Below are 25,004 nucleotides of genomic sequence, written 5' to 3'. Positions count from 1 at the left end.
CACAAAACGATATAATCCAAAAGTGGTTGTTTCAGCGACAACCGCCATCCCTAGCACACGCGCACCCACCGCATGCCAGACGAGTTCTCGCCCCTCACTGTCTAGATGATAGATCCTAAAGGTGACCCTTTCGTGCAATAAGTAGTTTGAAACTTCCTGGGAGATTAAAAGTGTGTGCCGGACCGAGACTCGAACTCGGGACCTTTGCCTTACGCGGGCAAGTGCTCTACCATCTAAGCTACCCAAGCACGACTCACGCCCCGTCCTCACAGCTTCACTTCTGCCAGTATCTCGTCTCCTACCTTCCTAACTTCACAGAAGCTCTCCTGCGAACCATGCAGAACTAACACTCCTGGAAGAAAGGATACTGCGGAGACATGACTTGGCCCGAGTTCGTGTCTCGGTCCGGCACACAGTTTTAATCTGCCAGGAAGTTTCATATCAGCGCACACTCCGTTGCAGAGTAAAAATCTCATTCTGAATAAGTAGTTTGTTTGTAACAATCCAGCGTCACCCGTTTCCTTGTAACAGGGCCAAAAAACAACTCGAGTATTGAATAATTGCGAGGCAGGGTGCGGGATTCCAGAAAGAAACTGTAACAAACGACACAAGGAGACGTCAAAACTTCGCAGCCCTTAGAACGATTTCATTCCAGCGTGCGGCGGTTGCTCCACCGCAGAATAAGCGAGACCGCGGTGCGACAGAGGAATAACAGAAAACTGGCGGGCTGAGTGCCAGTCGAGACAAGGTATCGCGAGTGGATGGCGTGGCGCCACTGAAAGGCAGGCCGGCGTCTTTGTGGGGCCCGGGGCACTCAGCTGGCGCTGACGGCGGAGCCTCGAACTGCCGGCCAAGTTGCAGCCGCCCGCGCTGCCCCCAACCCCACCCAAATCTCACCACCCGCGCTCCACCTTGCTCTCGGCCCAGGGGTTAGGCAACAGACACCGACAACACCTGCTGGCAGTCCTACCTGCGCTCAGAGCAGCCCGCCGCGTTCACCTTCGCTCCCGAAAGCTACTTCTGCAGTCACAATTGCTCCCACAGCCGAGAGACGTCAGCGAGGGCGAAATTGCTCGCGGCGTTCCGCTAGTGGTACCAGCTACACGAAGAGGCGGGCGAAAAAATTTCATATTACTCGCTCGGTTTTTATTTCTCTAGGTACCTTTCATATCAGATACGTACAAATTAAAAAGCGAGTGCTGTGGCTGTGCAATTTTTATGAATCGCATTCCACGCGAGCATAAGAGCGGAGCAGCTTAGTTCTGTTAATCGAGACAGGCAGGTAACTGAACAGAAAATTCTCGTATTAAAATCCTTTACGAATAACCGGCTGCACAAAATGACAGACATAGTTTCCGTTTTAAACTGCCACCTTTCCTAACCAACATGGTCAGCTCATCGTTAAACAGCAAATCCAGGTATTATTTTGTTCATAAGCGAAAGGCTATTTACAATTTGTACAGAAACCAGATGGCAGTTATAAGAGTCGAGGGGCATCAAAGCGAAGCAGCGGTTAGGAAGGGAGTGAGACAGGGTTGTAGCCTGTCCCAGATGTTATTCAATCTGTATATTGAGAGACAGCAAAGGACTTGGAAGAGCAGTTGAACGGAATGGGCAGTGTCTTGAAAGGAGGATATAAGATAAACATCAACAAAAGCAAAACGGGGATAATGGAATGTAGTCGAATTACGTCTGGTGATGCTGAGGGAATTAGATTAGGAAATGAGACACTTAAAGTAGTAAAGGAGTTTTGCTATTTGGGGAGCAAAATAACTGATGGTGGTCGAAGTAGAGAAGATATAAAATGTAGACTGGCAATGGCAAGGAAAGCGATTCTGAAGAAGAGAAATTTGTTAACATCGAGTATAGATTTAAGTGTCAGGAAGTCGTTTCTGAAAGTATTTGTATGGAGTGTAGCCATGTATGGAAGTGAAACATGGACGATAAATAATTTGGACAAGAAGAGACTAGAAGCTTTCGAAATGTGGTGCTACAGAAGAATACTGAAGACTAGATGGGTAGATCACATAACTAAGGAGGAGGTATTGAATAGAATTGGGGAGAAGAGGAGTTTATGGCACAACTTGACAAGAAGAAGGGACCGGTTGGTAGGACATGTTCTGAGGCATCAAGGGATCACAAATTTAGCATTGGAAGGCAGCGTGGAGAATAAAAATCATAGAGCGAGACCAAGAGATGAATACACTAAGCAGATTCAGAAGGATGTAGAGTGCAGTAAGTACTGAGAGATGAAGAAGCTTACACAGGATAGAGTAGCATGGAGAGCTGTATCAAACCAGTCTCAGGACTGAAGACAACAACAAACAACAAGCGAAATATGGATAATTTAAACTTGTGAATTCTGTGTAATTTCATAGAACCACTGTATGCAAACTTTGCTGATTCATCTGTAGCTGAATGTCGGGACGCAATTTTGATTATACAGAGTCAATCAGCTAACACTGCAGGTATTGCAGAAATACAAAGTGCAACTAATAATGATGATGATGGAGATGATGATGTTTGGTTTGTCGGGCGCTCAACTGCGCGACCATCAGCGCCCGTACAAAGTCCCAATTTCGACACAGTCCAATTTTTACACAATCCGATCTAGCCACTGTCACGAATGATGCTGATGAAATGATGAGGAAAACATAAACACCGAGTCCCCGGGCAGTGAAAATCCCCAATCCGGTCGCGAATCGAACCCGGGACCCCGTGATCCAGAGGCAGCAACGCTAGCCACTAGACCACGAGCTGCAGACTGCTATCAATGTACGGTTTTTCACAGAAAATTTGCGGTCAGGGGCAAAGCCAATACAAAGATTATAATAATGCTCTGAAAGTGTATTTTTTGCGCAGACATACACTTTTTTAAATGGAACAAAGCCTACTGACATTAATAAATTAAAAGTAAGGCAAGTTAGAATGTCGGTGGTGTTTGTTGCAGGAGTCTAGCGCGAGTCGATTACGAGATTTCGTATTGTGCAAATTTTCTATATCGACACTTCTTTGTGCCACTCAATATGCACAGTTGCTAGGTATGATGTTATGACTGCTTACAGTGTGCTTGTGTGTTCCTTGAGGATACTGCGACTTGTCAGTCAGTTAGTGTGTAACAGTCCAAGCAGCAGGTGGTGAGTGGACGACGTGATTTACCATTGCAGTAAAAGCCGACATCCTCATGGCATGCGGAAAATGTAGGAAGAATACAGTTCGTTCTCCTACGGCGTGTGCGGAAAGATATCCCAATAGACGTTAACGGTCTCGGCAATTATTTATCAACCTCTTTAACCAGTTACGTGAAAGTGGTAGTGTAGCATGTACACAACGTAACAGAAGGATACAAGTGACGACAGAAGAGGAGGAAATTACTGTTCTTGCTGCTGTTGCAGTTGATCCGTACGTCAGCTCCCGTGCAATCGCACGAGGAAGTGGTATGAGTGAAGCAAGTTTCCTAAGCATTCTTCGTCGACATGGCTTCCATCCCTATCACACCTCTCTCCATTAAGAGCTGCGTGGAAACGTTCATGAGAATCGTGTTAACTTATGTGCCCGGGCATTACTACAGGATACTCCACATGTATCAATTACCTTCTTTAGTGATGCAAGCAAATTTAGTGATGAAGTCACATTTACCAATCATGGTCAGGAAAACGGACGACACACACTAATGGTCTGTTGACAATCCCCGTTGCCTTCATCAGGTGGATCTTCATCGTCCATGGAGTATAAACGTGTGGTGTGGGATAGTGAACCATCAGATCATAGGCCCGTTTTTCATAGATGGGACACTGAACACGCACAAGCATGGCAGCCTCCTGATAGACCATTTTCCACTGATGCTAGAGCACGTTCCGCTGCAGACTGGGAGAAACCTGCGGCTCCAAAATGACGGCTGCCCATCGTATAGCGCACGATGTACTACAGCATCTTTTCACAAATTGTTTCCAAATCGTTGGACTGGAAGCAGCGGACCTGATTGGCCCGTTCCCTGGTTTTGACAGCTGTAGACTTTCTTCTGTGCGGAAAGCTGAAAGACGCTGTCCACAAGGACGTACCAACTACACCCGATGATAGACAAAGACGTTTGCTGCAGCCTGGTCGGACATCTCCGCTGACATGCTAGCACGTGTGCAGCAGTAGTTCCATACCAGACTGGAAGAATGTACTGCCGGTGCCAGTGGTCATTTTGAACACAACCTGTGATGTTTAGTCGTCTCATTCATCATCATCATCATCACCATCACCATCAGGATTTCCTTCCAGTGAGGCGGGTAGGAGCTTTGTGAACGATATGCCTCCATTGGTATCTGTCCTGGTATAGCTTTTCCCTCTCCACGACATCCCATGTTACTCCTCTCCTCTTGACATCTTCCTTAATCTGGTCTGTCCATCCCGTGATAGGCCGCACTACTGGTCTTCTTCCTGGTACCTCCATCTCCAAATACTGGCGTGGAGTTTGAATCGGGTGCATTCCCTCCACATGACCGAAGTGCTTCAATTTCAAGGCACTCATCCTCCCGTCTGTAGTCAATGTCACCTGCAGGTCTCTCCATACATAATCATTCCTGACTCTGTCTCTTTTGTACAGCTGACCTAAGGAACTTCATTTCACATGCTTGTATTTTACTCATTTGTTCTACTCTTATTTATGACACAGGCCTCAAGACTATAATCATGATTGGCAGGAGATAAGTTTTATACATGGTCTGTTTGGCTCTTTGAGGGACTTCCTTATTCTAACTAGTGGATGCTCTTCTTTTGTTATTCTCTGTGTGCTGCCATGGGTATTGCATCCAAGCGTTGGTATGGAATTCTTTCGAAATACGATATCTCGTAGTGCAACAAACGCCATTGGCATTCTAATTGACCCTACTTCTAGTCAATGTCTATAGGTATTGTTCCGCATGAAAACATGCATGTTTCCACAAAAAATACACTTTCTAAGTATTATTACAATCGGTTTATTTACTAACAATATGAGCCCTTGCCAACCAATCCATTCTGTGAAAACCGCCCATCAACAGCTTTTCCCATTTCCGCAATATTTGTGGTGCAAGTTTTAGGTGATTCACCCTGTAACCAGACTCGTGGTGCCCAGCTGTCCGGTGGAATAGTGCATTTGTTTTGTTCAAATGGCTCTGAGCACTATGGGACTTAACATCTGAGGTCATCAGCCCCCCCCTAGACTTAGAACTACTTAAATCTAACTAACCTGAGGACATCATACACACCCACGCCCGAGGCATTATTCGAACCTGCGACCGTAGCAGCAGCGCGGTTCTGGACTGAAGCGCCTAGAACCGCTCGGCCACAACGGCCGGCCACAATTTTCAACGAAGATCTGAACATGTGCAAAGTTCCTCTAAGTGAGTCGCACCAATGTTGATGGATGACCACAAGGCTGAACACGTGTCACGGCGCCAGGCAACTGTGACGCACAATGGTGACATGAATGAGACTTTTTTTCATCGACTGTGACATCGGGTCAGACGTGGATGTCGTTTTTCAGTCCTGTGGCAATGCACTAGCCAGCTCTCTATTCCCTTCTAAAATCATTTTGGTCTCACAATGGTTTACCCGAAACCAGTCAGCAAGAATAAACAAAAAATCCTACTGGGACTGTATCAAGATATGTTTTTTATAATCAGTCACACTACGTCCTTAGACGTTATGTCTAACATTATATGGTCAATATCGATGTCATCAAAGATAGAACAGTTGTACTGTTTGAAAAGGATCCAGCGAGGAATGTAATCTAGGCCTCGTTGAAGGTAGCATTTCTCTGATTTAGCGAAACCACAGAATACCTAAAAAGAAGGTGACCACATAGGTATTTGTATGCCACTCTTTACGAATACACATCTACTGTGATAACCAGCGTGGTTCTTGAAAGATACTGTGTGTCTTGCATCGAGTGTCTGCCAGCTGATTATTTTTTAGTATTTCTGTAAGCTTCCCAATATCGCAAACAAGCCTTTCGCCGTTCATACACTCCTAGTCTACTGTCAGCTTAACGAGTATGCGTTCCACACACTTTCAGTACTATTCAATTACAGACTTCGTAAGTATTTCCTAGGTTATCTCTTTTGTAGACCCGCTACAGTATCCCAGTGTACTAAACGCCATTCGTTTTTCATTGCTATCTTTTTCGTCTCATGCCTCTACATTGTTACTGTGTATAAGACGAATACATGATAGAAAGAGGTGGACGACGCTGTGTGCACATTGTAAGTATAGGGCTCAGCGATTTCCGCAGTCTGATAGCTGACAGACGTCAGCCGGGGCTGCACGCGCGTATTTCAATGACCGTCCCGTCGGTCCGAACCGCGCACCGGACGAGCGGCGGGCCTGAGGGAATTTCCACAGTCGCATTTATACGCACCGCACGTAAATCCGACCGGCATTTCACGGACTGTCGCCAGTCATCCGGCAAAGTGCCTGGATTACGCCCTGGCGTTCAGCGTAAGCGCATTAGTACCTGTCGCGGGAAGCGGCAGAGGTGGGGGCGGGCTGAATCGCAAGGCAGCTTTCGTTGGTTGCCTTCGCTGTAGTTCACGTAATTTTCTCCAGTAGCAACACCGTGTCATGTAAGACCTGCCGTCGAGGAGTAAGGCACGGTGTTCATGTCGTCTGCGCACTCAAAGATGCTGAGGCGCAGATATCACGCATCAGTTACTACCGGTCTGGACTTCCGTTCTGTTAAGAGACGACTGGGAATTCCTTCCAGTTGTACAGGTACATGTTTCCCGCGGTTCCCTTAAAACAGACAATACAAGTGAGTTTCCTGCTGATTCACTCAGCTACGGATGTCCGGCAGAACTCGTGTATCGTCAGTATTCCGCTCCACGCCGACGGTAAGCCGAACTGCAGCCGTCCTTATTTATGGAAACTATACATATCTCTAAACTTAATAATTATTCTCAGGCTTCCAGTTGTATCAGTTGCTTTCAACTAAACAAACTGTTGCGAGTAAAAAATATAGAGGAAGAGCCGGCCGGGGTGCCCGAGCGGTTCCAGGCGCTACAGTCTGGAACCGCGCGACAGCTACGATAGCAGGTTCTAATCCTGCCTCGGGCATGGATGTGTGTGATGTCCTTAGGTTAGTTAGATTTAAGTAGTTCTAAGTTCTAGGAGACTGATGACCTCAGAAGTTACGTCCCATAGTGCTCAGAGCCATTTGAACCATATAGAGAAAGACAAAAATTGAAATACGTAAAGTAGACTGGAAGTGCAACTCTAAGATGAAAATTTGCCATTGGAGAGGAATTCGTGGGGGTGGAGGGGGAGGATATCAAGGCAGTCAGAAGGCTGATAAAAAAAAAGAAGCTGTTGAAATGTCTTCATCAAATCCTTGTCGCATCAGATTTTTAACACACGAAGAGGAAAATGGAATATAATTTGAGACATCACAAGGAAACATAAGGAAAAAAAAAGAAAAGCGACAGATATTGGTTCCTCAAAATTCTAAGGCCAAAAATCTTCTATCTAAGACAAGAAATATAAATTAAACCTAAAAACGACTGCAGCACTTTCGCATTGGTACAGCTCTTTCATAATCACTTCGATACGGCAGTTAATTGACAGTCTCCAAAAGTGTATTCATTGATACTTTCTACTAAATGCAAGCCTTTCGGCAGTTAAATTTCATTATTTCTCGCCCAGTGAAACAGTATTCGACTGCAATGTTACTGAGTTAGCTGTTGTAAAATGCTTCCTCTGTACTTTTAATAACTCTCGGAATCTTCTTAAAAATGAGAACAATATGAGAGCACTTAAAAACTGCTAACGGCGACATGCGCCCGCAAGGGATCTCACTTCAGTTGTGGGGTGAAATGATTGCGGAGAGTTCGCCTTTTTTTTCCGGCCTGCAAAGGCTGGTGCTGACGTGGGTGAATTATTCCTAAAGAAAAGCGTGTTACTCCGCCGGGAGACATAACAGAAATTTGTGACGACTTGCGCCGTTCCACTGAACTTTCCTACGGGAAAGAAAGTCAGGCCAGGACGCCGGAAAGAGCCCGTAGGGGACGAAGTTGTCGGCCAGCAGCTGTGCCCCGGTACGTGATCTCGCGCAACGTGCCCGCCACTGCGCATGCGCACACTTGGAGCGGGGCGTGTAGGTGTAGGCTCAGAGCGAGTTATTGGAGTTCCGCGAAACAGACGGGCAATATATTTGCTGGCTGCTCTCGTTTCAGAAAAAACTAGTGATCGAGTCATTAACTTCTTTTGAGAGGGGCTAAAGACATTTTGTCAAGGTTATACTTTTCTCTGCGTTTGTTGATAATTTCAGGGTCTGGACGAAAATTTAACATCCTCGTAGACACACCTGATTTCCAGGTATCGTTTACTGTCTTTATTATAATGTGTCGATGTTGTTGTAGGATGTATAATAGGAGAACAAAAGAAAATTCTGAAATTGGGGTGTGACGCCAGTAGTTCTGTGAGTGTCGTGCTGTAGTGCTAAATTTCCGTCGTGTCAGACATTACACACCTCCAGCAAGATCAAAGCCTCTGGCGCTTCTGAGCTGTTGTTCGCACGTCACTGCTATCATGCGGAATTTATACGTAAACCCTGGGAGCTTCAATTATGCCTATCACTGAAACGAGAATAGAAGTTAGAATTCCGTTCTTATACTAAACGAGAACATCGTTGCGTATGAAGAAAGTTGTCTCTGGACGATAAAAGCAAAAATGTGAAGCTTATATCCAAGTACCTTCGTTTTCCACGTTTTTAGCGAGCGACTCACAGTCTATAAGCTAACATAAAATTTAACCTGGTTAATTTGAAGAGCACATCATCTCCGTATAGTACATACAACTTTCTAATGTTTCTAGGTCGCTACAGCTATTACAAGGCGACAAGCAAATTGTGATATGACAACTGCGACAAACTGCCACTGTAAATATTGTATGGCCCGAGAAGAGGGTATAATGCTGTGGAAACCGGTTGCCTTATAATAAAATCAGTGATTTCGAATTATTGAAAACATTATCTACAACCTAAGCCTTTCCATTAAACTTAATTAATCTGCTATTTAAGAGTAAAAGTAATATGAATCTATTAATAAAAACATTATATTCAGCTGATATCGTACGAGTAAGGCAATTACAAATTGTCAAATATCGTAATTTTCTAAATTTCTGTGTTAATTGCCAAGATGTGCATTACAAAATTCGGCATATCGCAATAACTGGAGTCCAGCATATAAGTATATGATGTATACTTTCAATGAGATATGGATTGCCTACGATCAGAAGCAAAATGTTGATTTAAAATGGCCAACGCTCTTGCAGGGCACGTCATACGGAAGCGGTTATGTTTTAGTGAAGGAGAGTATTACAGTACATCATTTCCAGGGTGTTGCTTTGTCTTATACAGATTTCAACATCTTCAAGAGGAATGGTCCAACCTCAGGCTCACTACACAGACGAGTAGGGGAAGATTTGATGCCCAAGTACTATTTATGGCCCCACGCTTTGCCATAGTTTTATGATTCGTATCTCACACATACCACATCCATCATTAGGTTGCTACAATATGATGACATAACGGACGTATGTTTTTTAATACCAATGTAGAATTCGTATCTTTAGATTTTACCGATCGATTTCCTTACTGGTAATGGAAATAGGTCGCATTAAAAAGAAAAGTATATCGGGTGCATTTCACAAGAGCCAGTATGGCATGTCACTTACTGGGAATTAAGCAGTAACGGTGTTCGCAAGTAGTCAGGTTGCGTTGTCACAGCCAAAAACGAAATCGCCGGCACCACACCAACGGAAACGAGTAATGGCTGCTTACCTGAAACAACAGAAAACATGCCATATGTTAGTAATTATATTATCTAACAGGAAACACTTTCGTTGTGTTTTACAAAATATCATTTATTTTGTCACGAACTGGCTTTCAACTTCTTAGTCCATCGTCAGTGACAACCGAATGTCACAAGCACAGATAAAAAAACGCCTGACGTACACTGGTATTATTTATGAAGAAGCTACAAATATTGACGACATACTGAGTGTTGCAAACGGAAAGTATTATATAAAAATATGTCAAGTACAAATAGTTCAATTTAACTGAGAATGAAAAATAGAGTTTTTATGTGGATATCGTTAAATTTAACAACAGATGAAAAATAATGTTGAATTTAAAATTGCAGTATAATATTTGTGAAACGGAAACTGGTCAGAGTAAATCGATAAAACTAAGCTAGTACTCTGAATCATGCGTCTCTTGATTTTAAATATTTCCGTTCGGATCAAGTTTGCTTTTCTTAACAGTACGTGAAGTTTCACAGTCTACATCGTGTGGGCGGTTTTCTGTTAAAACATGTTCCACAAAGCTTTACTCTGTTTTTCCTACTCTCTAGCATCTCTAAAGTTCCGATAACCAAACTGTCACAGCTCTGCGTGACTGAGTAACATATACATCTCCACAGTGCTTGCATATGGTTTTATACACACAAGTCCGGCCTAAAGGTTGAGATTTATCTTTATTACCTAATAAAAATTCTGATGTGCTGTTGTTATTGTAAAATACTGGTGTGTAAATGTGAAACTTTAACTTTCTTGCAATGTTATATGAAATTTTGCCAACAGATGGGATGGTCTACCAATTTTTTGTAAATACTGGTTGGTTCCTGTCGCCCAGCATAAAGAAGTGAAGTCATTTCAGGCGATTTCTCTTTACGTAGAATGTTATCTATCAGGGCAGAGCTATGGCCATTACTGAAAGTGGTAAGTTTGATTCGTTCAGAAAAGAAAACTGCTTGTTTGCGTCTTTATGGGTGTTGGGAGCTCACAGAGATTACCGTGTCTGTAGCTGTGGTTTTTCTGTAAATGCTAAGTGTCTCCTTGTGCTGTCTGTATTACGGTGCAAAGAATTTAGAGAGGAGACTCCCAGCTCAATGGTCAACTGAATTTTAATACGTTACTAGGTGAAATGTTGTAGGAATGCATGTAATTGTCTAGTCGTATCAGCGCACAAAAGCAACACATCATCCGCACACCTGATGCAGTATATAACATTGTAACTTACTGGTTCTATTACGGTGTTTTCTACTTAATGGTGTTGTCGTGTTCTGCCAACCAGCGACGAAAAATTCGGTTAATTTTAGTGATCCTTGTTAATAATTTCTAAGAAGTATACTGTAAAAATATTTATTTTCTTAGTGTTATGGGTAACGAAAGACATCAGCTACAATGAATTGAAAACCAAAGAGAGATGTATCGCAGGATACTATAGAATACGAACAAAACGATTATTACTACTACAAAGTTAAATTTACATACAGTGATAAAATCAAGGGGACAATGAAAACTTTTTTATGAATGACAATCAATTGTAACGTAGATATTGCAAGAGGATTGAGGCTGATATTTTAAACAGCTGTAATGGTGGTTTCGCTGTATATTAGACGTTTACCATCACTTTTCCAGCTATAACTCCTTCCGAACAGGCCTCGGAAGGCAGAACGGTACCAACCGGCCGCCGTGTCATCCTCAGCTCACAGGCGTTACGGGATGCGGATATGGAGGGGCATGTGGTCAGCATACCGTTGTCCCAGCCGTATCTCAGTTTACGAGACCGAAGCCGCTACTTCTCAATCACGTAGCTCCTCAGTTTGCCTCACAAGGGCTGAGTGCATCGAACTATTTTGGGAGATCGATGTCTGAGTTCTTAACTTCACGTAGCACAAACACTAAAAAATAAAAAAAAATACGATTGCCGTGCGGGATCTCCTTGTGAAATGGGGAAGGCTGGTGATAGATTAAACACAGATTGAAATATTCCGTCATCCGATCAGCATTCGATGCCGCGATCTTTCGCTCTCCAGGCACGCCCTTTACCACTTTTTTTTTTACCTTGTAGCGACAGGAAAGAACGGACACAGTCAGCTTCAGGCTGGATGGAGACAAGGTGGGTAGGCGTCGAATCCCGAGGTCTGGTCGCGATGCCTTCCGCCGCCACCCCCCTCGCGTGCCTCCCCCCTCCCCCCGCCCCCCCCCCCCCCGGTCACTGCACTAGTCCCTCAAATGGTACTGATCTTTTCCATTTTTTGTCACTTTTTAATTTTTATTTATTTATTTGAAAAATCGGAGTTAATCCTACATGACTTTCGCCACTGAAAAAGGAAAAAAAATTATTTGCTGCAGTGTTTTGCTTATTTCTTATTAATTAAAAAAACGAGACAATTAGGATCACAAAACTGAAATAAACTGTGTAAAAATACACCTGAAAAGGGACCATGACGAAACTAACACGAGGACTGGTTAACTCAGGAATGAAACATCCGAACAGAAAAGGGATCCTACAGATCATCAAACTACTCCACGATTAAATACGAGATACAACATATTCGCAAAAAGCGCACTATAGAGTGATATCTTCTGCAAATCTAATGGGCCGCAACCATATAAGGTAAAGAGCACAAGGGTCCGGGTCATACCCGCTTCCCATACTAGACCACAAGTCCCGCCGTCTTCCAAAACGACAAAAGCTGTTTTCACGAGGCTGCACGCATACATTTCTGGGCAACCAGTTGCATTTCGTCTGGTCAATTAGATCATCCGATTATAGTCTCACAGAAAATGACTAGGACTGTTTCGAACAGCAGGTAAAACGTAGCAGTCTCGGCAATTTGCCAACTCAATTAATTACTTCAGCCGGATATATTGTGCGTGAAAAAACTTGTGGACAGTCTTTCCTGCCGAATTCATTGTCAAGCCTAAGCGCGGCGAAAACGGAATCAATGTCTCCGGGAAGTGACAAATTTTATACCGGTATGCTTACAAAGCGGGTGCCAGAGGGAATGGTCAACGTTCAGGGACATAGCAGGAAAGATCATTTGAAGCAAAAAAAGTCTAGTAAAGACGGGCGCTAAAATGCATGTCTTAAGAGATACGAGCACTTCCTCTTATCGATGCTGCGAAACAAAACTCTTCTACTGCAAGCTCTTTCCTTTCCAAATTTTGAGAGGAGGCAGTATGGACCAAAAGAAGAAAAAATTGTCTAGTAAACACGGGCTCTAAAATACGTACCTTAAGAGGTATGAGCATTTGTTCAGTAGAAGAAATGTGTTTCACATTAGCGAAGATGAAGAAGTGGTCATAGTTCTTCAGTTATGAATTTTAGAGCCCACGTTTACAATATATTTTTGCGTCGAATGATCATTCCTCTCAGATCCCTGACTATTGGCCATTCCTCATCGGACACACTGTACTGTAATGCCTGCGCATAGAGCTCCTGAAAGCGAGCCTTGCAGCCACAACTTGCTAGCAGCAAAGATGTATAAATATGCCTTAGCCCTCATTGCGAATCTAAATACGGAGAGATTCTACGCAAGAGGTAATAACTATTCCACTACGACGACTCTTTGGAGGTTTCGCAACAATAACAAGAAAAAGCGAATTACTGGGAAGGCAAGTAATGTTGTCTCATTCGTAATTCTGCTCTAGAAGCAAGACCAGCGCAGACAACAGATGTTATGTCTGAAGCGCAGTTGAAAGTATTTCGAGTGAGTAAACAAACAAGTTACAGAACGACCTTACCTACGTCCTTGTAAGCGATAATAACATAAACAGGGTTAAAGAGGAAACATAAAGGATCAGCAAGCGCCAAGCTAAATGGCGAGGAGAGGTAACATTGGGAAACGCTAGCGAGCAGGGTGTGGGCAGGACGGACTCGGGTGCCGAGTCGCCGGCTTTTCCGCTGGGCACCCAATCTGATGGTCTATTCAGACGCGAGAAAGGCGCCATTGATTTCTCGTAAAAAGCTTCGCGTCCAAAAGCCGAGGGCGCCTCGCGCCCTGACGGCTGCATCTGTACACGCCAGTCACGGCGCACTTATTGCTGGCGCCAGACTGCACTGCCGCGATGCTTATTGCATTTTCCGTGGCCTCGCTTGTGAGAGCCACAGCCAAATCGCAAGCTTTCGCTGCCACTGGCGGTGGTTGTCCAACGTCGAGAGGTCAGAATTTTGCCGAGGGAGATTGCTGTCTCCACGTACGCTCCAGATACTGATTAGTAATATACCAATTCTTAGCGGAAGCGTCCGTCTCGGCGAAGATGTGACCGCCGTAGCCGTCTTCGTCTGTCTATCGAAGTTTTCCTGCTCTCTGGGGTTCTTATTTCCGAATCAGGCTGCTACTCTTTGGGACCGACCTCAATTAATGATACATATTTAACAACGGCAATATTACCATAATTATAGTTGTCTATACAAAAGGTAATGAAAGCAATGTCGTTCTTTTTCGTTGTTTGTTTTAAAAGGCACAGGGTGCTTCAAAACGATCCACCTAATTTCGCAAGAGTACGTCTTCTATATGGATGACAATCAAGTTTACTCACGCATCGGATTACCGTTTTCTTTTTTCAAAACAAACATACGATTTTCAAAAAAGTGGTTCAAATGGCTCTGAGCACTATCGGACTTAACTGCTCAGGTCATCAGTCCCCTAGAACATAGAACTACTTAAACCTAACTAACCTAAGGACATCACGCACATCCATGCTCGAGGCAGGGTTCGAACCTGCGACCGTAGCGATAGCGCGGTTCTAGACTGTAGAGCCTAGAACCGCTCGGCCACAGCGGCCGACTACGATTTTCAAAGGGTATATTTTTTACATAGCACAGATGATCTTGGGGCACGTTTTGGGTGCTGTTCTCACTGAGGCGATACAATAAGCATGCGATACGCGATGCAACAAAGAAGAATCTCGCATCGATGGAGCACGTAGAAACATAGTTGAAGCGACTTACCTGGTCCACATTGGGATGACAGCCGTATAACCCCGATACGATTATCGGCAGTATCGCCCGGCGCAACACGGACTGGTGATTGTTGCATGCAGCTGTATCGTATAACACACAGGGAGGGAAATTTCAAGTCATGCGATGTGCCTACAAGAACACTGTTCCGTGTATACGAAGCATAACTAAGCCATCCCTACACTTAGTTTGTCAGTAAAACTATTACTTTTCGCGTCAATAATTAAAAACCATTGTTTTGAGACTCGCTCGTATTCCCCACTAAGCTGTCTTCCTCATTAGATTTTGAGGAAACTATTCGACAAAGAATTTTTTTGTTGCATTTTATTGTCTGATATCAGATAATGAACAGGTTTACTTTTCGCTGTTGCCCATAGGTACTGTGATACTGGAGAATTATGTGAAACGTAGGGTGCATTTTGAAAAACTTGTAATAAAAAATGTAGCCGCTGGCCAGTTTAGTTTTGGTGCCTTTTAAGTCATACAATGCTGCGTACCAATGTAGCTACGGAGAGGCATATCTTTTTCCAGTATCGAGTAAATTCGTTACGTATGTGAAAGTGTTCGCGACGAGGTTGGCAGCGATGCGCCAGAAACTAGGCCACAGCCGCCTGCTGTGTCTTGATACTTGTATCGCTCCTGCGGGAACGCGAGTGTTGCACAGGTGACCGTCCCATCATGCGACCCTTACTGCAACAGTTAAGTTTATGATCAAAATCTCCATTTACATTTCAAAATTTCTAATGTGCCCTCCACCTGGTGCACGACAACAATCAGACAATAGTCAAACTCCTTCTAAATTTTTGTGATCATGTCTGGTGTTACTACACTCATACCTTTTACTAGACGGCGTTACCGTTCACCCGAAGTTGTTGGGAAGCAAGGTAAACAGACACACTCTTTCTTTCTTTCTTTCACTGGTGCCATGTCCCGCACTGACGCAGGGTCGGCATTGTTGGGAACGGGTTTGGCAAGGTTAGGATAAAGGGGTGGCTGGATGCCCTTCCTGCCGCCACCCCGTACCCCCTGGACGGAATTAACGTATCGCAGCTGTCTGCGTCGAGTGTATTTCATGGAATAGTGCGAACGTGTTCAGACGTCGGCGAGTCGTGTAACTGAGGCGGAACTTGGGGACCAGCCCGGTATTCACCTAGCGGGATGTGGAAAACCGCCTAAAAACCACATCCAGGCTGGGCGGTACACCGGCCTTCGTCGTTAATCCGCTGGGCGGATTCGATCAGGGGCCGGCGCGCCTACCCGAGTCCAGGAAGCAGCGCGTTAGCGCTCTCGGCTATCCTGGTGGGTCAAGGTAAACAGACACATCGCCGACTAAAAATATCATTTAACGTGACAGCAGCCGACCTTGGACGCCAATGGTGCTACGCGAGATACGTACGCCCCTTACGGGTGATCCATCAGTGAGAGAGAGCTATCAATGCGATTCATTGCGTTAATAACGATTTCAAACCTATTTTACGAGTAATGTTTGGAACTTATTTTATGCGTAGGTACTAATCAAATTGTGATCCCCGAACTGAACCTCTTGGTTGATCTGTAAGATTCGCTTGCGCGTAAATCACTGGTTCCAATTTCATAGTCGCACACCACCTTAACCTTGCACCAAGGTTGACCGCCGAAGAAGTCTAAATTAGCAGCAGTGTTGAAGACACAAACGAAAATGATGATGAAATAATTAGTAACGATTAGTTGCTACAATGTGAGAAATGCAAAAACACACCTCTGAAGAGTGGTATCTGTGATAAAAATTATCGTCTGCTTTTTAAAGTTCTCTTAGGTACAGCCGTGCATTAAAAATAAAGCGCTGATAAAAAAGAACCTCATTAAAACTGAAATAAAAGTTTTAGGCATTAATTTAACAAACATTGAACACAGGAGCTTTACCCAAGTACCGACAGTGATTTGATAGAAAATATCAACCAGAAAAGTAGGACGTTCATTTATAAGGGGCAGTCAAATGGAAACTAGACAAACGGAAAAAATTAAGTATACTGTGCACTATTTCAACAGTAATCGCCACAGCTGTTAATAAATTTATCTCACTGTGAGACAAGACGTTCAGTGCCTTCATGAAAAAATGTTTGCTGTTGCCTACAAAACGATAACTTTACCCTGGCGTGCACCTCTTCCTCCGAAGCAAATCAACGACCACGAATGTCTGTCTTCAGGCTTCCACGAAAATATGGAAATTCTATGGGGAAGTGTCAGGAATGTATGGAGGATATTTGAGGGCTTCCCAGCAAAATTTCTGCAGGGTAGTCGAAACAACGTTGGCAGCATGTGGGTTGGCATTATCCTGCAACAGAATGATGCCGACCGTCAACATTACTGGATGTTTGGACACTTTGCAAAAACTGAAGGGCGGCCTCAAGTCCAAACGGCCAGGAGTTTTGGATAAGATGCTATTGCAGGGTAATGCCCGGCCACATCTTGCCAAGGTTGTTTCGATTACCCTGGAATATATGCGCTGGGAAGCCTTTACACATTTTCCACACAGGCCCGAACCGTCCCCATGCGATTTCCAAAACGGCCAGGAGTTTTGGATAAGATGCTATTGCAGGGTAATGCCCGGCCACATCTTGCCAAGGTTGTTTCGATTACCCTGGAATACATGCGCTGGGAAGCCTTTACACATTTTCCACACAGGCCCGAACCGTCCCCATGCGATTTCCAAATTTTTGGAGTCCCGATGAAAGACGTCAATGGCCGTCGATTTGGTTGGAACGAAGAGGCGCACGCCTGGATGTCATCGTCCGTAGGCAACCGCAAATATTTTTATATTGAGGCATTGACCTTCTTATCCCACAGTGAGGTAAATGTATTAACAATTACGGCGATTATTTTTGAAACAATAAACAGTTTACTTACTTTTTGTACATCAGTCACGTTTTCATTTGACTACCCCTTATACATATCCCGACTCTGTGTAGCAAATAACAAATGCAGTTAATTGAGTCCCGATCGATGATCAACGTGAGCGTTGCGTTATCGAAACCATCACCCTTGCTGGTGCTGCAAATGAATAAATTTGACGTCGGAGAAAGCATCACACTGTACCTCTCTTCAGAGCACAAAGCGTGAATTAACGCTGCTCAGAGAATGTGCCATTTACAAGCAAATAATTTAAAGCACCTGTAAAAGGATCCGTCTGCCTGACGGTGTCGAACAAATGAATAACACAAAAGACCATCGGGCAGCTGGTTAGTATGCTAGCACGGTAACAGTCCCATCGCGGCGTGCACTTTATTGGGGGTCCCGTCAAAGAGAGCCGGAGTGCCGGGAACGAGAACAATTTACCGAACTGATTCGTTTATTCGTGTCGCAGGATCCAAAGTGCTTAATTTGTGTGTGCCGCAACCCCGGGGAGATTTAATGGAATCCTCAGTGAAAAACTTCTACAGGAACGAAAACTACTAGTTAAATGGCAAGAGTAATTAGCGATTGTGGTTTTGATGGGTAGGTGTTGCATGACAATATAGAATGGCAGAACCGAATGCGTATTACAGCATTTTCGACACAGCACTGTTTCTGTCGCTACCTTCAGAAAAGTTCAGCTTTGCTACGCGTTTGAGCATAACAAACGAGTATTTAAGTTTTCAAGATAGTCAGCAGAGAAAGGTCAACTTCTATGCGTGTTTCAGCAAAAGCATCGCGCAACCATGAGATTTTTAACATCCAAGAATTTGGTGGCTGAGATCATCTCGAGGAATTCTCACTGAGCCTCTGCCCATACCCAACCATTCTCCAATATGTCGATTAGGTTTTATCCTCTTTCTCTTATCTTTCTTCATGCACGTTTTACTTTTCTTCATTTCTTCCGTTATAGAGTGTTATGTGTCTGTTCGCTCGGTGGGTAAGTGTGCGTCCACAAATCCAACAGTTCTGTTATGGTCTCAACTTCATCCAGAAGTTTTTTTTTTTTTTTAACTAACTTGAAATTCACTTCTAGCAATATTGTGTACGTATCAAACATACCAGACCGAAGCCTGAACTGTAGGTTCACATGTAATTGGTTCAGTGAGTCAGTGAAGTGAGCCATAAAACCTCCAACAGGTCCATAGTTGGTGAAGATTTTTCTGAATGCAGACTTTCATTTCCTTATCTTTCTTTTCTGGCTAAGAATAAGATGATTTACGACAACTGAAATTAGTCAAAGATGTAGTTTGTACCTCTTGTGTTCACATATTTCTTTCATTCTTCTGCTATGAGCTTCTTTTCTCGCTTGATTTTAAGTTGCTTCAGTCATCTTCTTCGTTTTTCTTTTTTTTCCCCCCGTTCCCGACTGACCAACTTAACCTGCAATTTCCGTGTTATTATCTTCTTGTGTGATAACTGCAAATTTTAAATCTTCTGTTACTCCACCTATTCCTTTCCTGATCTCTGATATTGCTTTACTCGTGTTTTCATCAAATTCGACTATTTTACCTCGTTTGTTGTTAAGTCGCTTTCTTGTTTGTCTGTCTATCTATTCGGTGCGTATTCTTAAGTTGATATTAAACTAGTCTGTAATAGTGTGATGGTGAGAAACACCTATCTGCAATTGGCAATTGGGAGGGGGGGGAGGGAGAGAGGGGTGAAAACGGGGTGACACGGAAGCATAATGCAGAGCACCACCTTTCCGATTGGACTTCCTGCGCAATGGCTGTGCTTAGCAGATTGCATGTCAACCCCTATGCACGCAATGTGCGTAAAACACCTGCTGCACAAAGTGTTTACAACTCATTCAATTTACAGGTCCACCTCTGTAATTCCTGATGCAATTTCTAACAAACTGGGAACACATATCATTTACTGTGATAGCATGACCCCCTCCCCCCCCCCCCTTTCTAGCAACCCACGATTCAGAGATACGTGGGATACCTGAAACAACTGCAACCAAATCTGGTATATATATGACTGATTTTACTACATCTTTCTTAGCTTGCTCTCTAGTTTGTCTATTTGGCACAAACTGAGCAGGTGATTTTATACTAACTTCACTATGAGCTAAAAATTTCAAAATTTCTACATAGCTCAGAACTGGATGCAACATCAACTCGCTTTCTTTTGAGGTGTATGTCAGAGGGTACTTTATTTACCACTGTCGTTTCAGGATGAGCTATAGGCTTGAAACTTTCAACATAGTTCAGAACTGGATGGCAATGTAAAATTCACTAGCTTTATTATTAGCAGTGTGTGGCGGAGAGTACTTTGTGTACCACTGCCATTTTTTACCATTTCCTGTTCTAGTCACAAATGGTTCACGTACTGGTAAACCACCGAGTGAGTTCAAGTCTCTCTAATTGTTACCATCACTGTCTGTTTGCGAGATTTACGTAGGATGCAGCATTATATTGGTTGAGCCAGGTGAAGAGAAACTAAAATAAACCTGAAATTTACCATATGTCTCCGATTTCATATCATTAAGATGTTTGTAATCGTTTCAAAAATTTCACTTACAAAAGACTAAAAAGCAGAGAATAATTATTTAAATAAAAACAAATTTTAATATAACATTTTTTACATCAGATGAAAAAGTATAGAATAATTTGTCCCATCCCTATACAGATTACTAACCCCACACTGTTAGTTCAGAGAATTTCTGATTGTCAGTTTTAAATAGTTAAGATAAGTATTTACTTAGCTATTAAAAATTCACAGTCTGAGGTTTCGGAACTATCTACATGAGACTAGGAAGCTGTGTGGGGTTAGCAGAAATTATTTCAGACTTTTCAGTCAGATTTAAAATGTGATGTATTAATTTTTTATTTAAATAAGTATTTCTTGTAAGTACTGATGGTTTCATTCTCTTGTTATCGCCATAATATTCTAAGCTATTTTCCAATGGTCACTGAATATTTATGTACCATTGCCTCTTTTGGTTTCTTCTTAGTCTGAACTGCTCGCTGACAACATATTAATACAAGGATTTGTCTAATCTTTTTCGTCCTCTTTCGGACATCCGTCTCTTGTTCAAAATTTGTGACCCTGGCGCACAGCGGCTTCGATTTAATGATGGAATTGTTGCCTTTCTGCTGAAAACATGCATTCTGTCCATATGGTATATCCATTTTTTTCATCTAGTTACAGTATCTCTTGTTGGAATCCCGTTCTTTTTTATTTCTACTTCTTTTTTATCAGTTTTTTAATAATCTGCAGATATACATTCTCATTTACTGCAGAGAGCTCCGAGCGAAATGCGTATACCTTCACGTCAAAAAAATGTAAGGTGTCTACTGTGATGCACAAATAACAGCAGTGTTACGTGTTACATCGCAGTGGATCATTATGCATTCTGATTGCCGTACTTTCATAGTCTGGTGTGCTTTTTTCCGTCTTACATCTCGCACCTCGTTCGTCACATGATCATGTGGTATTTTCTGGCAGCCAACATCGCATACGCACAGCACAAATCACGTTCCAAATTTAAATGTAATTCATCCACGAGACCATGATCAATACTTTCAATGTAGGGGACGGAACTGATCGTTGTCGTCATATGACTATTACTAGCATGGGGTGCTAGTAAAAAGACAGGTACGTTACGCGTTCTGTGCAGACCGCTATGCGGAAAAATTCGCAGTGTTCTCTCTGCCCCACGCTACATATGCACTGCTGTTGCCTGCCATGGGAAATGGTGATGCCGGTGTAAGCGTCACAAAGGATCACGGTTTCAGTTCCCTAGAAAACCGTATATGCTCAAACTTGTTAATGTACTACCTAAAGTTCTGCATTTTTCCATCCGCAACAAACATGACAGTGGCAACACATCTTCGCCAAACCTACACAAAAGTGAAAACAACGCTGAATATTCTAAGCGGAACTCGATGCACACGGTAAGACAGACGACGCATAACGATGCTAATGCCTAGAGCGACACGCGGCACACTGCCCTTTGCTGCTGTACGTTGGCCCCACCACTTCCTCCGTAGCCGCGCGGAATAGCCGCGCGGTTTAAGGCATCATGTCACGAACTGCGCCGCCCCTCCAGCCGGAGGTTCGAGTCCTCCCTTGGGGATGGGTATGTGTGTGTGTGTGTGTGTGTGTGTGTGTGTGTGTGTGTGTGTGTGTGTGTGTTGTTCTTAGCATAAGTAATGTGTAAGCCTAGGGACAGATGACCTCAGCAATTTGGTCCCTTAAGATTGATCAAATGGCTCTGAGCACTATGAGACTTAACATCTGAGGTCATCAGTCCACTAGAACTTAGAACTACTTAAACCTAACTAACCTAAGGACATCACACACGTCCATGCACGAGGCAGGATTCGAACTTGCGACCGTAGTAGTCGCGCGGTTCTGGACTGAAGCGCCTAGAACCGCTCGGCCACAGCGGCCGGCGCAGTCCCTTATGAATTCACACACATTTGACGATTTGAACTTCCTGCATAGGTGTGCTCACCACTACAGCGAGAAGCAAACCTGGGAAAGTTATCTGTTAAGGAACAAGTCTAGCGCTATAGAACAGAGTTTTGTGTGTTTCTACAGACATAGAGAAAGTGTTAAAAAAAGCGACAGAGGTATTAAATTCCTAATTATCGTATCAAATATCGCATCCACGTTCATAAAAATCTAACAGCTTCGCAACGCCGCCTTGACGTCCGAAACGTTGCAGCAGCTATTCCACTGGTGGTTAATTAAGCGCCGTGCGATGTTAAGAAAGGTGGTAGTGTGTACGCTCTACGCCTCATTACTAAGAGAGAAGTTGGTACAGAGGAACATCATAAAGGGCGTAGCTACTTACCCCTCAGAGAGACGCCGGCAGGGTGTTGGACGGTCAGGGGCCGGACACAGGGCTCGTTAATAATTCCCAGCAGAGGGGCGCTGTGTACAAAGTCAGCGCCGTCACAACTACTCCGAAAAGCGAGGCGTTGCCAGCCGAGTTGACGCTGCGCTGTCTGAATTGTTTTCCGTCCATTACGCCGAGGCCGAACTTGCACAGCTACTTTTGGAGGGACCAGAAATTTTCAGAGAGCAATTCCTGATAAAGTAAACAACTCTCCTTGACGATTTCCGCACGCTTTTGCAGCAAGTTATAATCCTTTTTCATGCAAACATTTCAGAAAGTTAGGGGTTGAATATATCAGTGAGGGAGAACACTGAAACCGTGTGCGCTTTCCTTTGAATATGCGACACGTGTTGGCAAATTTTGTTTCAGGGCTGATACCATACTCATACGTCAGAATGTATTTAATATGCAAATTTATGCGTTCCTCCCGTAGTAAAGAAGAATATAGATGCTTTTGGGAAACAATCTTATATTATAGGGTGTAGAATAAGATCCGCTACCAGTCACAAATGAACACTGGTTTCGGGCTTGTGTCCATCTTCAAGTGATTGCATTCATTTACATGTCTTCACATTGAGCGTAGATGAATATAATCACCTGACGATGGGTTCGAGGTCGAAACCGGTCGTATCTTAAACCAATCATCATCAGTCGTGACTAGTGGTGGATTTTGTTCTACATCCTACAACGCGTCATAGAAAAATGGCTCTGAGCACTATGGGACTCAACTGCTGCGGTCATTAGTCCCCTAGAACTTAGAACTAGTTAAACCTAACTAACCTAAGGACATCACAAACATCCATGCCCGAGGCAGGATTCGAACCTGCGACCGTAGTGGTCTTGCGGTTCCAGACTGCAGCGCCTTTAACCGCACGGCCACTTCGGCCGGCCGCGTCATAGAGTTCAAAAGCGCTTGTTATGAACAAAGCGCACTTTATCTTACATTTATCTCAAGGTTATGGTACAAAAAGCTTTAATAAGTAATGCACATGCTTCTCTTAGCCAATTTCGGTTGGAAAAATGCGGCATTTCTTGTGGGACATCGTGTACTATTCCATTTCAGTCCCTAGAGTTTCATGAAGCTCCGGTAGGTGGTAACGCTATACGCAGCCTTCGAAATGCCTCCTTTGACGGAGGTGCGTTCCAAGCAAAGAATAGTATCTGAGGTGTTTTTTTTTTTTTTTTTTTGGAGGGAGGGGTGGGGGTGGAGGTGGGGGGAGGATTAGTCGAGGAGTCTAAGGCGCTGCAGTGATGGACTGTGCGGCTGATCACGGCGGAAGTTCGAGTCCTCCCTCGGGCATGGGTGTGTGTGTTTGTCCTTAGGATAATTTAGGTTAAGTAGAGCGTATTTTTTTATTTATTTTTTTTGGCGGAAAACCAGAGCAACACAGGCATTCGTAGGCGCTTGCAGAATGTCCGCGGAGACCTGGCAGTGAACAAAAGCACGATGAATCGGTGGGCGAGGCACCTTCATCATTGCAACAAGGTCGCGCAAATCTGTCCGATCTCCCGCGTGCCGGCCGGCCGCACACATCTGTGACTTCTAAAATGTTGGAACGTGCGGACACTCTCATTCGAGGTGCTTGACGGATCACAAACATACCTCGCTGCACGCCTGAACATCTGTGTTGGTAGTGCTGGCACACTCGTCCATCAGCTGAGGTACTCAAATCTGTGTGCCTGCTGGGTTCCCCGCCGCCTAACAGAAAACCATAAAGAGCAACGAAGGTCTGTTTGTGCGGAACTGCTCGAGCGTTACAAGGCTGATGCTGACAATTTTTTGTCGAACATCCACACAGGCCAATTCGCACCCTATCAAAACAGCAATCCACACCTCATCTCCTCCGAAGTAAATAGCCGCAGCCTCAGCCAGTAAACTCACGGCTATGGCCTTCTGCGACTCTGAAGGGATTACTCTGTTGTACACCACTGGCCATTAAAATTGCTACACCACGAAGATGATGTGCTACAGACGCGAAATTTAACCGACAGGAAGAAGATGTTGTGATATGAAAATGATTAGATTTTCAGAGTATTCACACAAGGTTGGCGCCGGTGGCGACACCTACAACGTGCTGACATGAGTAAAGTTTCCAACCGATTTCTCATACACAAACAGCAGTTGACCGGCGTTGCCTGGTAAAACGTTGTTGTGATGCCTCGTGTAAGGAGGAGAAATGCGTTCCATCAAGTTTCCGACTTTGATAAAGGTCGGATTGTAGCCTATCGCGATTGTCGTTTATCGTATCGCGACATTGCTGCTCGCGTTGGTCAAGATTCAATGACTGTTAGCAGAATATGGAATCGGTGGGTTCAGGAGGGTAACACGGAACGCCGTACTGGGTTCCAAACGGCCTCGTATCACTAGCATTCGAGATGACAGGCATCTTATCCGCATGGCTGTAACGGATCGTGCAGCAACGTCTCGATCGCTGAGTCAACAGA

The 25,004-nt window shown here is 44.0% G+C and overlaps 1 protein-coding gene across 1 annotated transcript in view; it reads right to left on the bottom strand.

Annotated features, from left to right (window-relative positions):
* LOC124607035 (leucine-rich repeat-containing protein 4-like) overlaps positions 1-25,004 on the bottom strand; it is a 1,293,164-nt gene that overhangs the window by 1,014,636 nt on the left and 253,524 nt on the right. Inside the window, exon 2 of the mRNA XM_047139208.1 lies at positions 9,700-9,805. The gene's annotated coding sequence lies outside the window, so the exon portion shown is untranslated. The remainder of the gene's footprint in view (positions 1-9,699; positions 9,806-25,004) is intronic.

Source organism: Schistocerca americana, chromosome 1 (assembly GCF_021461395.2).
Source record: "Schistocerca americana isolate TAMUIC-IGC-003095 chromosome 1, iqSchAmer2.1, whole genome shotgun sequence".
Lineage (NCBI taxonomy): Eukaryota > Metazoa > Arthropoda > Insecta > Orthoptera > Acrididae > Schistocerca > Schistocerca americana.
The sequence above is the reverse complement of the archived record's forward strand: the minus strand, read 5'-3'. Positions and strand labels throughout refer to the sequence as shown.